We start from the raw sequence: 18,004 nt of genomic DNA, 5'->3' as shown, positions 1-18,004 counted from the left end.
TCAGAACACCTAATAAAGTACACACGTGGAAGCAAGTTCAGTTTGGCCGTCGTCTGTATAATGCCAACTAGGAGAATCTTTCCCCCTAACAATCTTGCAAAGGTTTTAAAATAGCAACATGCAAGATGGAAAAACTGACCCTCTTATCCACTCCTACTGGAAATGTAAATTTGTTTAGAAACCGAAACTGCAGGGTCATGTGTAACCGTTTACAACCAGGAGTGATTTCTATGTTCAGCAGTAAGTAACATTTAAATAAATTACGGTTATGCTCTTCCAATACTATAGTATGTGAGGCAGTTACTTAAGATTAGTTAATGGCCCGGGGGAACTAGTCATCTAATGTTAATTAGAAAGCCTGGGTATTAAACCATATATAACATGATCCTACTTTATAAAGAATACACTACACACGCCTACCTGCATTACATGCACTGGAAGGAAATGTATCAAAATAATACTTGTGATCATTTCTGGGTGGTGATATTACAGGTAAGTTTTCTGTAAGCAGACCCCATTAATTTAATAATTGAGAAAGCAATTAAGTCTCAGTTAATTTTTTTCTGACCAGATCGATTCTCTGAAATGAACTGCCTGCTACTAACTGGTTTCGGGCCACCGTGACTCACCCCCTCCGTTTGGACACAGCAAAGGACAGGAAAGACTGTGAGCCCTGAGTCCTGCAGCCCCGACCTGTTTCACTGTTTACTAGTTGGATGTCTTTGGGAAAAACGGTTCTGAATCTTTGTAATTTTACCCATTAAATGTGGCAGTTGATATTTGCCCACAGATGAAATTTAAAGAGAGCATAAGAAAATGCTTTTGAAAAACACAATAGAGATGCAAGTTGTTTTCATTGAGAGAAAGACAAGAGAGTACAGATGCTAGAATCAGACTGAGGCCTCAATCCCAAATGATCAACTTTCAGTTTCATGACATTCATCAAATTATGTAACCTCTTTGAACCTTAGCCTCCTCATTTTTGTAAAGCGGAGGTGTCAGTGCCTTCTTCAGAGGGTCATGGTGAACCAAACACCAGCGCAATGCTCAGCGAAGGTTCCGTGCCTTCCTTTCTTGGGCTCTGCCTCTTCACTGCCCCACTCTTACCCTAAAACAAGGGTAAACAAACAAACAAACAAACAAACAAAAAATAGAAAAACCTCTCCAGCATCAAGCACTTTCTAATTTTAAAGCATATTTACTTTTGGTATGTTAAAAATGTACAGACTCTTGGGGCACCTGGGTGGCTCAGTTGGTTAAGCGTCCGACTTTGGGTCAGGTCATGATCTCACGGTTTGTGGGTTCAAGCCCCACATCAGGCTCTGTGCTGACAGCTCAGAATCCTGCTTTGGATTCTGTGCCTCCCCCCCTCTCTCTGCCCCTCTCACACTCATGCTCTGTTTCTCTCTGTATCAATAATAAACATAAAAAAATTTAAAAAATGCATAGACTCTCCCCCCCACCCCCGCCATTTCTCTACCCTTTAATGGTCTGGACCAAAAGCTAGCACAAAGTCAGCATCACTTGGGAAAATCAACATGAGGACTGTGGACAAAATTTAAGGGTGTTTTGTGAGCCTGAAGTCTGCTACACAAAGGCTCTGAAAATTTCAGCACTTCCCATTAGGGCAGGCAAAGAAGAAAGGTGAATATCCTTGCTTTCGTGCATGGAAGTTACTTCAGTCTATTATGTCTCCTTAGATTCTGGGTTTATCTCAATATATGTGTGACATTCCGAAAATGTGCAGATCTCAGAACTTCTCAGGCTCCATTTCATCTAGTGTCAATTGACAACTACACATCTCAAATGTTTCCTTTAATTAACCTTCTCCATTTTCAAATCAGTGTTCTCACTTCCTCATGGTGTTACTGCTATTCTAAGGAATGCAGACCTAAGGGATCCATGTCTAAAGGCTCCAAAGGTTCACATGCCAAGCCCGGAACTCTGTACACAAATAGATATCGAAGCACATCCTCTGTCTCTTCTGCACGCCCAGATTTAAAAGTTTAAGGGCTAAGATTAAAGTACCAGGGGATCCAGCCCTAAATTTTATGTTTTGATCTCTGGGCTTCCTTTCCTAAGAGTATTTCCTTAATGGAAACATTGAAGATTTTTGAGAAAGGGAGCAACCCACATACAGCCCTCCCTGTTCTGGGAAGATTAATTGATAAGGTGCTGGTGATTGCTTGGAAGGGCTGATCCAAAGGGGAGGCAATCGTGGAAGCAGACGAGACAGGAAGAACTGACAAGGGCACATTATGGCAGACTGTTGGAACCCTGTCCATTTCCCTGGAGTCTCAGTAGGTTGTTATGCTCTGGCTGACTTCAGACTGCTAGTCCCTACTTCCCTTTACCAGAAAGCTGAGGAATTCACACTCCCCTTAGCCAAGGAACCAACAGGGGTCAGCTCCCTTGCTTTCTGGGTTGAAGAAATCTGAGGTGTGTTGTATCTGTTTCTTATCACTGCTACAAAAAAAACTACTGCAATTTAGAGGCTTAAAGCAACACAAATTTATTATCTACTCGTTCTGGTGGCCAGAACTCCAAAATAACTCTTAGTCCAAAATGGGCTAAAGATCAAGGTGTCAGGAGAGCTGGGTGACTTCTGGAGACTCCAGGGGAGAATCTATTTCCTTGCCTTCCAGCTTCTAGATGCTCTTGGCACCTTCCTCTATCTTCAAAGCCAGCAGCTTAGCACCTTCATGTCTCTTTCTGACTCTGCTGGACCCTGCTGCTTCCCTCTTATAAGGACCCCTGGGATTCCTCTGGGCCTACCTGGATTGTCCAGGATAATCTTCCCATCACCAGTTCCTTAATTTAATCAGATCTGCAAAGTCTCTTACAATAGAAGGCAACATATTCACAGGTTCTGGGGACTAGAACATGGCCACTGGGGTTGGGGGTAGTATTTGGGCTGCCATGGGTGTGTTTTACACCACCCCCCAGGGTTTCCTCCCAAGAAACAAGCTCTAACACCTCCAGTGCAGGGCTTTAAGAATTACCATATTTGTTGACTCTCCCTTCCTAGTTTTGCTATCACTCTCCCTGCTCTTAGTGTTTTCTGGACCTCCCAAGTACACTACATGCACTCAAAGCTTTGTCTTGGGGTCTGCTCCTAGGGGAACCCAAACTTAAGCCAAAATTACAAAAGGGGAAGCCTATGGTAGATAGAAAGAAAAGTCAAGAAAGATGAGCTGCACCATCATGGAAAAAAGATAACTACGGGGAATCAGAAGGGCATCTGAGTTGGAGGAGGAGATACCGAGTTCTGTTTTAGCTGAGATGCCATCAGGAGGACAAAGTGGAAATATTAAAGGGGTAAAATGTGTCCTAAGAGGCAAAGGCTTTGGGACACAATGGAAAATGTTGTGCTTATAATTTTCTTTCTTTCTTTTTAATGTTTATTTAATTTTGAGAGAGTGACAGAGCAGGAGTGAGGGAGGAGCAGAGAGAGAGAGACACAGAATCCGAAGCAGGCTCCAGGCTCTGAGCTGTCAGCACAGAGCCTGATGTGGGGCTTGAACCCATGAACCATGAAATCATGACCTGAGCTGAAGTCGGCCGCTTAACCGACTGAGCCACCCAGGTGCCCCCAACCTTCCTGATAACAACTTGTTAATGCAACACATAAGAGATTCAAACAAATAAGAGATTCATTATCTGAAGTAGGGAGAATAACTTCCACTCCAGAGGCAAGACTGCAAACCCAAGAGGGGCCTGAAATGTCTAAAACATTGGCTCACACTTTCCTTTTTAGAAATACTTTTAATCCTCTTAGTACTTTCTATACCACAGACAGGCACTGTTCTAAACACATGTGACAACAACACCACCACATTATATGGGGCCCCTGGCTGGCTTAGTTGGTGGAATGTGTGACTTAATCTAAGAGGGCTGTGAGTTCAAGCTCCATGTTGGATGTAGAGGGTTACTTCAAAATAAAATTTTAAGAAAAACCCACATTGAAACCTTGTTATAAGGACATGGGTAAGTGCTATTATTCCTCCCATTTTATAGCTAAACTAAAGATCACAGACATTAAGTAACTTGTCCAAGATCCTATGGATAATGGTAAAAGCAGGATTTGAAACTAAATGAGTTCAGTTCCAGCGCCTGGGATTTTAATCACCGTATTCTGCACTGGTTTTAGTTATAAAGAGAAGAGGAATTCAATCAGGCTCCTTCAGGTCATATGAAAATAAATTGTCCACAAGGATTTGGTGTCCTGGCATCACAAACTTGGTCAGAATCCTTCACACAAAAGACCCATTCCTGCCTGCTTCCCTCAAACCAATCACACTGGTCATCATCCTAATCCCACTTCATTTAACTCCACTACCTCACAATCCAACTCCAGAACCACTGAGTTGAATCACCTAATCTGCCCCACACCAAAAGACGTAGTAGCATGGCAGAAGCCAGCCCTGGATGTAAATCAGTGATGAAATTACAAGGTCCACAAAGTCAGAATCTCTTATTTTTTAATTAAAATAATTAAGTTTATTTTTGAGAGACAAAGAGGCAGAAAGGAGGAGGCAAGAGAACCCCAAGTAGACTCCACACTGTCAGTGTGGAGCCTGACATGGGGATTGATCCCATGAACCAAGAGATCATCATGACCTGAGCTGAAACCCAGAATCAGACGCTTAACCAATGGAGACACCCAGGTGCCCCAGAATCTCTTATTTTTCATTTTATAAATAACTTCATGATCTTAGTCAAATCACTTAATTCTCTCTCTGACTGATTTGATTTTTTCACGTAGAGGTAGAATTAGTAAGATCTGCCCTTTCTTTTGAGAGATGTCAGTAGAGTTACCTAGAAAATTCTTAAAAAATTTTTTTGGGGGAGGTGATGGTCACAGAGAGGGGCACTTGTGGGGAAGAGCACTGGGTATTATATGGAAACCAACTTGGTAATAAGCTATGTAAAATTTTTTTTGTCTTTATTTTATTTTGAGAGACAGAGACAAGGAATGAGCGGGGAAGGGGCAGAGAGAGAGACACACACACACGCGCATGCATGTGCACACACACACACACACACACACACACACACACACAGAATCCAAAGCAGGCTACAGGCTCTGAGTTGTCAGCACAGAGTCCACTGCGGGGCTCGAACCCACGGACTGTGAGATCATGATCTGAGCTGAAGTCAGATGTTCACCACCAAGATGCCCCAGAATCTCTTATTTTTCATCATGCTATAAATAACTTCATGATCTTAGTCGAATCACTTAATCTCTCTCTGACTGACTTCATCTTTCAGGTAGAGGTAGAATTAGTAAGACCTGCCCTTTCTTTGAGAGATGACAGTAGTGTTACTTAGAAGATTCTAAGTGAACTTGTTTTGAGTTCTAATACAAGTTAAATCATAGCATAGTAAATCTTTGGTTTTTTCCCCATGAATACAGTTTTTAGTCAAGTCTTTTCCAGCAATGTATCCTTTGTACAACTGGTATTCTTCAAATATTTATTCTTTTTGATAAAGAAAAAAAATGTCCCATTGCCAAGTAACATACTCTCCACTTTCTCCTAACTGTAACTGCTATGTGTTGAGCCATCCTAGTTACTTTGATCAGATCCCTTAACTACATTTATATCTTTTTTTAAATCACAAATAAACTAGTTTTTTTCTACACTCTTTGGATGTTTCTGCAACCTGAAACAATGGATAGTCATTTGTCAAATAACAGAACACTTGACCTTTTGGTCTACCTCTAATCACACATGGGTAATTTTTATTGAGAATCTATTATGTCTAGAGCTCTGCTGGACAACCCACAGAACTGATCTTTCAGTGGTTTACAAATTAACATCAATATATTGCCTTCTAGTTGGAAGGTGGCATCTGACAGATGTTTATAAAACTTCCAGCATTTTAATAACATCAACATGATCTTTTGCCATATTTTCATAACTTATGCTCTACTATTTATCAGCCATTTTACTTTGTCTTCCCTTTTTAAAAACTTAAATAAGCTCAATTAAAAATTGAACTTTATACAAACATGCCGATTCAAAAATGTGCCCTAATGTTTATAGCAGCCCTATCAACAATAGCCAAAGTGTGGAAAGAGCCCAAGTATCCATCAATGGATAAATGGATAAAGAAGATGTGGTATATAGATACACTGGAATATGACTCGATCAGGAAGAATGAAGTCTTAGCATTTGCAACAATGTGGATGGAACTAGAGTGTATTATGTTAAGCGAAATAAATCACCCAGAGAAAGACAAGTATCATATGATTTCACTCATATGTGGAATTTAAGATACAAAACAGATGAACATAAGGGAAGGGAAGCAAAAATGATACAAAAACAGGGAGGGGGACAAAACATAGGAGACTCTTAAATACAGAGAACAAATGAGGGTTGCTGGTAGGGTGTTGGGGGGGGGATGGGCTACATGGGCATTAAGGAGAGCACTTGTTTGGGATGAGCACTGGGGGTTATATGTAAGCAGTGAATCACTAAATTCTATTCCTGAAATCATTATTACACTCTATGTTAACTAACTTGGACTTAAATTTAAAAAATAAATAAATAAAAAAAGGAAAAAATATTGAACTTCACATCACTACCACAACTAGAATGAACTACCATATCACTACCATAATATTCAAACCAATACTGCTTGCTATAAATAGAAAGTAAATGCAATGAAAACAAAGCAATGCTGCTTAATTCCTGTTAGATATGGTGTCAGGTAAAGGTCCCTGAGCTTGAGATACACTCTTTTTGTGTGTGTGAGTGGTGCGGGAATGGGAGAAAGCATTGCGTACTTGAGTTTAGAAATCAATAAATGCCAGGTTGAGACTCCTCAGTGAATTACTTAGATTTTGGGGAAAGGCAATCATGGATTATAGTCTTACTTTGCAGAACCACCTTGTTATTTGTTAAGTAGGCAGCATGGATATTATTCCCGTTTTACAGATGACAAAACCAAGGCTCAGAGGTTACGTGACTTGCTCCTTGATTACATGGATGGTAAATCGAGAGCTAGGTGTCAAACACAGGCCCCCTCATTTCCAAAGGTCCCCTCTTATTTACCGCACCGAAACCCCTCATGGAGGAAAGCCCTAGGATTGGTGACGCAGAGGACTTGGCTGCAGCACACTAAACATCCATTCCTTCAAACATGTGATAAGCCAGTTACAGCGATGAGAGAGGCCACGTGACACATCTGAATGTCCTCAGGAGAAAGTAAATAAGTGCTTTCAGATAACCGGCTCAGAGAATAATGGTGAAAACATTTAGTAAATGAGCTCACCGTAAGTGGGACTGAAAGAAAGGAAGACTTTCTGGAGGAAGTGAGGTCAAAATGGTATATTAAAGGGCGGATGAAATTAGATGAACTGAAGAGAAGACAAAGGAAATGCATTTCATTAAAAACAACACGGTGATCACAATTACCAAAAATATAAAGAATGCTCTGTCCTGGGTGACTGAAGCTAAGGGAAAAGGCAGACATGACACAAAGTGCCACGGCTACATTTCAGTCTTATGTGCTCTGAGGAGGAGTTAACTATGGTGTCTAACTCTTTAAAAATATATTATTTCCCTTAAAAATAGGTATGATCCTATAAACTACTTACATGTTTTTTTCCTAAAAAGAGAATGATAGGGGTGTACTAATATTTATAAAGACATGCCTCATCTTAAAAAATATTAAAAATAACCCTGATGTTTGACAGTAGGGGGCTTAGTTACATAAACTCTGACCCCCTGGCACTGGGGACACAGCTGTCTTCACAGAAGATGGTCATCCTTCCTATTGTAGTGTGTCCTGGGACCAACATCATTGGTTTCATCGGAAGCTTCTTAAAATGCAGCTTTTGATTTAGTAGGTCTGGAGCCCCATCTGAAGCTCTGTATTTCTATCAAGCACCCAGTGATTCACACATGCATTCCAGTCTGAGAAGCACTGGGGTAGATGTCAGTGGTATGGAAAGATATTTATAATGAAACGGTCAATTAAACAGGCCTATTTCATACAAATGATGAATACCACACTGGTAAATTATTTTTATGTTTGTTTATTTTAAGAGAGAGAATATGAGCACAAGAGGGGCAGAGGGGGAGAGAGAGAATCACAAGCAGACTCCGCACGCTGTCAGTGCAGAGCCCAGCACAGGGCTCGATCCCACGAACCATGAAATCAGGACCTAAGCCAAAATGAAAAGTCAGATGCTTAACAGACTGAACCACCGAGGTTCCCCCCTACTGGGAAGTTTTTTAAAAACTATGTGTAATCTATACATGTGAGTGAGAGAGACAGATATGCAGAGAAAGAGACAGAAAGAGAGACCGAGACACAGATAAGAAGAGGGAGTATATACCAATATCTCAACAGTGGCAGAATTAAAGGAGATGTAAAATTTCTTTCCTGTTAGCTTAGCTGTATTTTCTACTATAAACATACCTCTTTTAAAAAAATGAAAAGCAATAAAACTATACTTTTAACTCTTCTTCTGTTTTCAGAATTTCACTGGCTTCTTTCCAAAAAAATAAACAGGAACCAACAGGCTGGACTGGAAGAAAAACAACCCACAGCGATTTCATCAGTGTAACAAGACACTGTCAGAAGAAAGAGTTATAAGGTAGGAATTTTCCAATACATGTGAAGTAAGGCTGTGTAACTTTTACACTGCAGCCCCTGTAGCTCTTCGGATTACAAACAAACAAACAAACAACTAAAAAAAAAAAGGCTATGAAGCTATAGGAGCATAGACATTTTTAAGATTGCCAATTGAGAAAGCATTCTTATGATGAAACAGGGATCATTTTAAGATCAATTTCCCTTAATAACTATTTTCAGTGGCTTTATTCCGAGTTTTGGTTGGGAAGACATATTCCAACCGTGTCGGCAGGAAGCTGAAAGAGGACCTAGATGTCAGAATGACTCTTTGCCAGAATTCTCTCCTGAAAACTTTACCTTCAGGTTCATTCATTTCTACCAGTTGTTTACCATTTTGGTGATCCCTTTATTTCAGCCTATTGTGGTGGGGAAAAGGTTCAAATCCCAGCCTCACTATTTCCTGGCTGCTGGGACATGTAGGCAATAGAAGTAAAGGGCTCAGTTTCCTTTACACAAAATTGGGGGGAAGAGTATCTACTTCAGTCAAGAGAATAAAATGTAATAATGTACATAAAGCATTTATTACAGAGCATTAGGATATATGTAAGAAAATGACTAGTGGCTAGATTCATCTTTAGCAACTACGTATTGTATATCCATCGTGTGCCTGAAAGTACTCCTAGGGCAGAGAATACACATACAGGATGCCAGACATGATCCCTTGCCTTAGGATACTTTCAAGCTCAGGGGATATAATCAAGGAAACACAATTACTCTGCAGGGTAACAAGCTACAACAGGAAGATGGCCATTCCTCATGGGAAAAAATGAGAGGCATATCTAACCAAAAAAAGGGTGGGGGTGGTAAGGAAGTCTTCCTGGAGGAAGTGACATTTAACTTAGAGCTGATGGACCAAGTAAGGCTGGGGGGCTTCAGACACTGGGAATATCACATTTAAAGGCTAAAATGTGAGAAAGACCACATGTGTTCAGGCACTCAGCGACTAAAATGGTTAGAATCTGGGGTAGAAGGTGAAGGCAGGGGAAAGAAGGGAAGTGATACTGGAGGGGTCAGCAGAGCCCAGTCATGAAGGGGCCTTGGAAGCCATGCAGAGGAAGTTTAACTTGACCCAAAGGACAATGAGCACTGTTAGGGTCAGTCATGGTCCGTCTGGGGTTTGAGGGAAAACACTCTGGCCACAGAGAGGACTAGACGCAAGACAGGAAGACTGGAAACCAGCTAGGAGGCTGCTGCATTAATGCAGGTGAGAGATGAGCTACTCTGAACGAGGCCAATGTCAGCAGAAGTGGATGATTGCAAATGGATGAAGATGGGCGATTAATTGGGGGATTATAGAAGAGACAGTGAGAATATACCTAATAAATGCTTCTTTCCTTCCTGCCCTCTCCATGGAGATCTACTGGCCACTTCAGGCTAAGGGAGGATTAACTCGGCAGCAGTAGAAAAAACCCTTCCAGGTCACATAAAACCTGGCTCTCCTCAAAGAATAATTGTTTCAAATTGATACAACAGTCTAGCAGTTCTCAAAGTGAGGCCCAGGGATCCGTAAGGGTCACTGCATTACCATTTAGGAGGGCTGTGAGATCAAAACTATTTCATATTAATACTAAGATACTGTTTGCATTTTTTGCTCTCATTCTTCCAAAGCATACAGTGGAATTTTCCAGAGTGTTTGTCATGATGCAGTTGCTGTCATGGTTAACATTATATGTGCTAAGACTGTCTTGGGCTTTAAATTTTTCTCAGTTTTAATTTTGAATATAGTAAATATAGAAAATCAACAAAACTAGCTTTGCGCAGTGGCAGTATCGTAGCCAATGAGGTTTATTCGAGGCGCGATTATTGCTAATTGAAAATCAACAAAACTGTTTTGAGTTCTCAATCATTCTTAACAGTGTAAAGGGGGACCTGGGACCAGTGCTATAAGCATGTAAAGAACACCTTAAAGCTGTCCACTCCCAAGAGCTCCGCAAATTTAGGAGTGAGTGTAAACTCTACCAACTGAAGAGCCTAATCCGTATCTGAGGTTTACTGTCGTTTCAAATCAGAGCTATTTCCTGTACAACCTAAAGATAAGACCTGGGATTTAAGGAAAACATCTAACTAAAAACATCTAAGCACGTGACATACAGTGCGCTGAGGAAATATGAAATCTATATCTGCGAATCTGAAGATATTTTGTTCTCGAAATTAGTTTTTTAAAGTTAGAAAACAGAGTCACTGAGTAACACGCATAGCTGAGAACAAGAGCTCTGGTGTGTGGGCAGGAAAGCAAAATAGAAGCTGCAGTGTGGGCAAGTGGAAAATAACAGTGAGAAGGAAGGATGCACAACTAGACTCAAAGAACCAGGAGCTCCACACTCAAGTTTCCGTACCTGAAAAGGCTTCAGGATCCCCTATGGACCATTCCTTTAAAATATTCAGGGAAATGGGCTTATCAAACACAAAACTGGCAGTCAGTCACCTACTCACACCTGAAGAGGTCTGGAGACAGTAAAGGAAGCTTTATCATGTCTCCGACCAATACTGGGGTGTTGACCTTCCAAGAGGTCACTGGGTGTCTCAGGATGAAGAGCCTGGGGAACGTCAGGATAAGAGCAATGTAGGAAATGGTTGGGGAGACAGAGGGCTGTTAAAGCTCAAGACATAAGACCAGGATTCCATAGGGCTCTTAGGAAGAAGGAACGATCCATAAGTGCTAATATAAAATCATCTCCCAAATAAATAAACTAGAAAAAAAAAAAAACCAAGGTAGAGAACAGAATGTAGAATGTGGTCTTGGTTGTGAGAAAAGAGATGGGAGTCTGTGCATATAAAAATGCTTGTTCAATATTAGACTATTGATAGAAGAATATATGAAAAGTGAAATGAACAGTGTCCTGGTAGAAGGGGATACTGGAAGACCAGGACTCACTATGCCCATTTTTGCACTGCTTGATTTTTTTTTAACCATGTAGAAAGGTTTTCAAGTAATTAAAAAAAAAAGGTTACAATAAAAGTGAAACTTCTAAATGTAAAATAGGATTCATTAGTGGGTAAATCTAAGAAAACTAAGAAGTGCTCCTGACTGAAATATATGAGACCCCAAAAAGGGTGGATATCTTCTAGTTTTGATTTATAAAACAAATGGCTGTCCCAGGAGTTTCTGAAAGAAGCTGAGTTAACATATCTTTTTCTTAAAAAAAATTAAATAGAGGTATATTTAGCAAATAAAGCATCTTATCAACTTATCATCCTTAACAGGTACCACAGGAAGGATTTATTTAAAAATTAAATTTTTTTTTTTTTATTTTTGAGAAAGAGAGAGAGCTGAGTGGGGGAGGGGAAGAGAGAGTGGGAGACACAGAATCAGAGCAGGCTCCAGGCTCCGAGCTGTCAGCAGAGCCCAATGTGGGGCTCAAACTCACAAACTATGAGATCATGAGATTATGACCTGAACTGAAGTCGGATGATCATGACCTGAGCTGAAGTCGGATGCTCAACCGACTGAGTCACCCAGGGACTCCTGCAGGAAGGATTTAGATAAAATCATAAATTACTTTGGATTTATTTATTCCTCTGTAAATTTTTGCCCTTTTGCCTAAAGACAATAGCATTTGAATCTAATTCTGCTCAGAAGTGAATGGTTTCCAAATGTTTTATATTATATGAAATAAATTTTAAAAACCTTTTTTTCCCTCGGGGCGCTTGGGTCGCTCATTTGGTTAAGGGTCTGGCTTCGGCTCAGGTCATGATCTCACAGTTCGTGGGTTCGAGCCCCGGCTCTTGCTGACAGCTGAGAGCCTGGAGGCTGCTTCAGATTCTGTATCTCCCTCTCTCTCTGACCCTCTCCTACTCATGTTATCTCTCTCTGTCTCTCAAAAATAAATTAAAAAATTAAAAAAACCACTTTTCTGATTGTAAAACCAACTCATGTTTGACTGTAGAAAAGAAAGAAAACATAAAAAGTTATTTAAAATGAGAATAAAATGTATTCTTTGACCTTGTAGCCTAAAGATTTCTCTTTTAATGAAAAAATATATTAAAAACTTAATTTTTAATTATTAGTGTAATAGACTTACTGATTGCTTTGTGGTCGCTCAATTAGATTACTACTAATTTTTCACATTAATAACGGTGACTGCAATTAGCATTCATGGACATTCCTTGTGGAGAGTATATCTGAGCACTTGAGTTTAGATAAACTCCTTGAAATGGAAATTCTGAGACAATTGTAGCAATACTTTGAAGTCTTTTAATGCATTCTGCCAACCTTCTTTCAAGAAAGGTTGTTCAGATTTTCATAGAAGAATTTTCAATATAGTTTTTTTAAAGGATTATTAGCACAAGAAAGCAATAACTATACCATGTTGAAGGAATCCATTTAACACCTGCACTGGATACCTGAGCTTATTATCTTTTACAATCTTCTTCCGGCCACCACAGCAGCACTGACCCTATGTTCTCATTCCTGTCCCCACTCTGAGACTTGTCTGTGCTCCAGCTTCTTAGCCTGATTACCCTCTGTGTATCTCCACTTCCAAAATCAGGCTGTCTTTAAGATCATTACTTTTTTGGCTATCACTTACATCCAAGTTTTAAAATAAACTAAGAATTCTCCCTGTATATTTTATAAAATAAATTCCATCTTTAATTACTTAAAATTATCTGTAATTTTCCTTTATAGGGTAATATGAGAGATTGCATTGAATACTGGATACACCATTTGCTAGAATCCAAAGCTCCTATTTTTTTTTAAATACCTAAAGGTATGGGAAATCAAAAACGTAAGTTTTAGTGGAACAAGACTTGGAACGTATCAGAGAAAATGGACAGGAAAACTTGAGGAATTTAGAGTAACACCACTACACATACCAGTCTAGAGTTTGAGTTCCAACTTTCAACTTATTACCTGTGGGATGGCAGTAAATTTTTTTAAATGGCCACAGTTCTTTGCAGCTCCTTCCATCAAGAGTCAGTTTCTCTACCCTTTGACTGTGGACTTGGGTTATGATTTGCTTTGGTTATTATAATGAAGCAGAAGTGACAATGTGAGAGTTGCAAACCTGGGCTATAGCCTTGTTCTTATGATCCCCGCCATCACCAGTAAGTGAACCAAACCAAAGTGGTCTGCTAGAAGTGCCAGTGTAGAGAAGACAGTGAGCACCATGGCTAAGGCTATCCTAGACCAAACATTCCTAGTTAACTTAGTAGCTGACCCAGCAGTCATGAGTGAACCCAGCCAAAATTAGAACCGCCATACGGAGTCTAGACCAAACTGCTGACCCACAGAACTATAAACTAAATAAGTGATTTGTTTTAAGATGCTAAGTGTTGGGATGGTTTTTTATGGGGCAAAAATTAACTGAGACCGTTACTGTAGATATATTAGTTAAACTTTCTTCATTCTAGTTTCCTTATTGCTCACAAAAAAACACCCCTGCTCAATTAAAAGGTAATTTAAAGGATTAATATTTATTTGAGAATAGTATTGCCCAATATAACAATGATGCAATGCATCATATCTGAGCTGTCTAATATGGCACTCATAACCACATGTGGCTGCTGAGTGCTTATAATGTGGCTAGCACATCTGAAGAACTGAACTTTTAATTATATATTTCTATTAATTTAAATTCAAATAGCCACATGTGACTAGTAACTACCATATTGTAGAGTTCCATTCCAGAACTTCACTGATTTTCCAGATCTCTGGAGAGCCCACCTAAAGATTCCCATCACTGGGCAATACAGCTGGGGAGAACCCACTCTTTAGGTAAACAAGTAGGTAGAACGTTTTTCTTTCACAAAAGCCCAGAGTCAGCCTCCTAAGGCATCTGCTAGTAAAGCTGGCTAGTTCTCTGGGGAGAGTTGTAGAATAGGAGTTTAGCAGAGTGGGAAGTTGCGGCGGAAAACACAGAAGCAGAGGTCTTAACTGTTACTCCATGTGACCTGGTTGTGCACTCACTTTCAAATTATTTTCCTGGTAAACATGCTTTGGCATTAAGTGCTAGCCAAACAACCCCCCTAGGTCTTCCTCAAAGGTGCCAAGCAAGTTCCCAGCTTGGGACCTGTTGTGGATTATTGTGGAATGTTCTTGCCCTAGATGAGGGTTTCTTAACCTCAGTGCTGTTAACATATTGAGCTGAATAAGTATTTGTTATGGGAGTTGTCCTGTGCATTGAAGGATGCTTAACAGTGTCTCTGGCCTTTATTTTCTAGAGGTCAGTAGCGCCTTCCCACCCCCAGACCCGGTTGTGACAACCAAAGACATCTCCAGATGCTAAATGTCCCTTGAGAGGACAAATCACCCCCAGTTAGGAATCACTGCCCTAGATATTAGCATGATTCACTTTCTCACTTAATTGAGATCTGTACTCAAATGTTACCTCTGGGGAACCTTTTTTTAAAACCCAGGCTAAAATGGAAACCCCATATCTCTCTGTCCACTTTCTCTGTTTTAGCTTTTGTCACAGTGTTTATCATTAGCTAAAATTACATCAGATCATTTTTTAATTGTCTGCCTTCAATGTTTTGTACACTGCTGTAGCCCTAAAACCCAGGACCTAGACAATGGTAGATGTTTTATAAAAATCTGCTGAATGAAGGAAGGAGGCAGGTTCCCTTTAAATAGTTGGAAGAGAAACATAAAGTTCTCATTTTAGGGGAATGGAGACCTGCTACCAACAAAAAGGCTTCAACTCTTTTTAGCTATTGATATTCGTATTGATTGTTACATATAACAACTGCAAGGTTTTAGGAAAGTTTCTAATAATGGGCACACTCTGATCCGCCTTCTCTAAGAGGATGCATTAAATGCAGAAATAAAACATTTTAAATGTATTTGTCAGTCACATTTATGAATGATATGGACTTCTGAGACCTAAACTTAGCCATTTCATATCAAGAAACTATGTTCTTACCCATTGCAAATATCAATATCTGCTTGCCAATGAGCAAAAAGCATTCTCATAATTACAAAAGTATCTAATTAAAGACCTGCATTTGTCCTTCACCTTTATAAGTTGAAAATGTGTTTCTAAAGCATTTTTATGAGCATCACTGCATTGTTAGGCCTATCAATTGAGTGGGTATTACCTAAATTCTAGCTCTGGTAAATATGTTCATGTACTGAAGTCTTTACTTAATTGTAAGATTGAATGTATTTTTTCTAATTTGTTGTGTTCTTTTTGAATTCCTTCAGGCATATTAGACTCATTTCTACAATGCTGACTTTCTTCTGAAAAGAGCTGCAAGTATTTAAGAGAAATTACAAGTGCCAAAAAAACTGTACATTTTGGAGAAGGAGGTAAACTTATCTCCTGACTGCTGGTAGAGCTTTATGAACGGTCAGAATATTCTCAAACAACTTGATTCTAGCCAGCTATTAAATGAAGTTCTGTACCACTCTATCTCATGAAAATCTCTAGGGAGTAACTTCTGAATACATAAACAGAACTTTAAAAAATTAAGTAGTTCTTTCACATTTTTCAAGTTTTCACTAATTAAAATCTTTCTGAAACACACAATACTTCCCTCTCTTTTATAATAGAACATCTGTTGGGGCTCCTGGGTGGCTCACTCGGTTAAGGGTCCGGCTTCAGCTCAGGCCATGATCTCACGGTTGTGGGTTCAAGCCCCACATCGCATTCTGTGCTGACAGCTGAGAGCCTGGGGCCTGTTTCAGATTCTGTGTCTCCTTCCCTCTCTCTCTGCCCCTCCCCAACTCGTGCTTTGTCTCTGTCTCTAAAATAAATAAACTATAAAAAATTATAATAGACCATCTGTAACTGTGTGTGTGTGTGTGTGTGTGTGTGTGTGTGTGTGCGCGCGCGTGCACATGCACGTGTGTATGATCTATGGTCATTTAAAAAAATTTTTATGTTTATTTTATTTTTGAGAGAGAGAGAGAGAGAGGGAGGGAGAGGAAGAGAAATAGTGAGTGGGGGAGGGGCAGGGAAGGAGGGAGACACAGAATCTGAAAAAGGCTCCTGGCTCTGAGCTGTCAGCACAGAGCCTGACAGGGGGCCCAGACTCATGAACCATGAGACCCAAGTCGAACGCTCAGCAGACTGAGCCACCCAGACACCCCAACCTGTAGTCATTCTTATGAACAGGAGTTCTTTCGTGAAACTGCGCATAAGCATAAGCAAGGGTGAGTGCAGGTCAGGGTTGTGGGGTTAGGACCCCAAAGGTAGCCCCTAGTACTTCTCTCACAGGTAAAGTGTGGCATGGGCAGAACCAGGATGGCAATGTCAAAAGCCTGTCTTTCTCAAAAGTGATTGCTAAATCCAAGACTGAAAGTAGCCTTTCCCTTCTGGGGTTCTCTTGATTAAAACAAACAAACAAACAAACAGACAAACAAACAAACATATACTTCTTTGCTCTTCTCCTAGAATCCTATTAGCTTCTCATTAACCTTCCCAATCTTGTGATCTCTTCTATCACCAGTCTTTACAACTCACATCACTCATCTATTTCCTTTTATGGATAATTCCTCATTCTTAGTCCAAGAATGTATGTGAGAAGAAGTGGGGAAAGCCGACTCATCAAGTGCCTCATTTTCTCTTACTCCACTAGCATCATCAGAAAATAAACATGTCCAGAGATTTAATATCTGACTACATTTTTCTTGAAGCCTTTCCCAATGTTTGACTTGGAAAAGAATTCTAGATGCCTACAAAATGCATTTAATGGACAATAAGTTTGGACATTTTGTGTAGTATTTGTAGAACATAGCAGATGCTTCTTGTATTTTGTTTATAAATAATATTCCAGTGGATACATGGGCAGGCAGAAAAATGATCTAAGATAGTAATCCTGCCTCTTCAAGGTTAGAGTCATAATTGCCTAGCTGGAGAGCAGATGAAGTATCCTCAACTAGGACTCAAACTTGTAATAATCTTTCCCTGAAGGTATGAAAAAATGATGAAACCTCTTTGGAAATATTCTTCATCCATCTATGCATTAGCTTGTCTTTTGGAATCAACACTATGACTCCTCTGAAAGCTCTGTACTAAAGATTTTTTCCTACAAGGTAAAGGTTTTATTGTCTATGACTCTATAAAACTAACTCCTGTATCTTGCTTGGTCCATGTGTCCACTCTGTGTTTAAGACCAGGCACAAACCAGAGTGAATCTGGAAAATGTGGCCTGGGCGCACTATTATATGTTAGTCTGAGGATGGGGGACTATTTACAAATGAATTATGTGAACGCAATAAATAACTGACAATTCTGTATAGCTGCATTATACGCTGGCTATTTATAAAAGTTAAAACCAAAGTACCTGGCATGAAAATACCCAATGACTCAATCAACTAAGAATTGTTGTTTTTTTTTTCCTAATTTGCTCTTTAACATAGGTCTTTTCACACTGTTTTGAATCGCAAGTCATTGTGGGGAGAGGGGAAGGGAAA

General features: G+C 39.9%; 1 protein-coding gene and 1 pseudogene across 3 annotated transcripts in view; one reads left to right on the top strand and one right to left on the bottom strand.

Annotated features, from left to right (window-relative positions):
* The window catches only part of SLC24A2 (solute carrier family 24 member 2), a 250,173-nt gene that overhangs the window by 166,659 nt on the left and 65,510 nt on the right, over positions 1 to 18,004 (bottom strand). The gene's annotated exons all lie outside the window — the stretch shown is intronic.
* On the top strand, positions 10,396 to 10,602 carry LOC115277212 (annotated as a pseudogene).

Source organism: Suricata suricatta, chromosome 13 (assembly GCF_006229205.1).
Source record: "Suricata suricatta isolate VVHF042 chromosome 13, meerkat_22Aug2017_6uvM2_HiC, whole genome shotgun sequence".
Taxonomy (NCBI): Eukaryota; Metazoa; Chordata; class Mammalia; order Carnivora; family Herpestidae; genus Suricata; species Suricata suricatta.
Note: the sequence above shows the minus strand (reverse complement) of the source record. Positions and strands in the feature narration are given on the sequence as shown.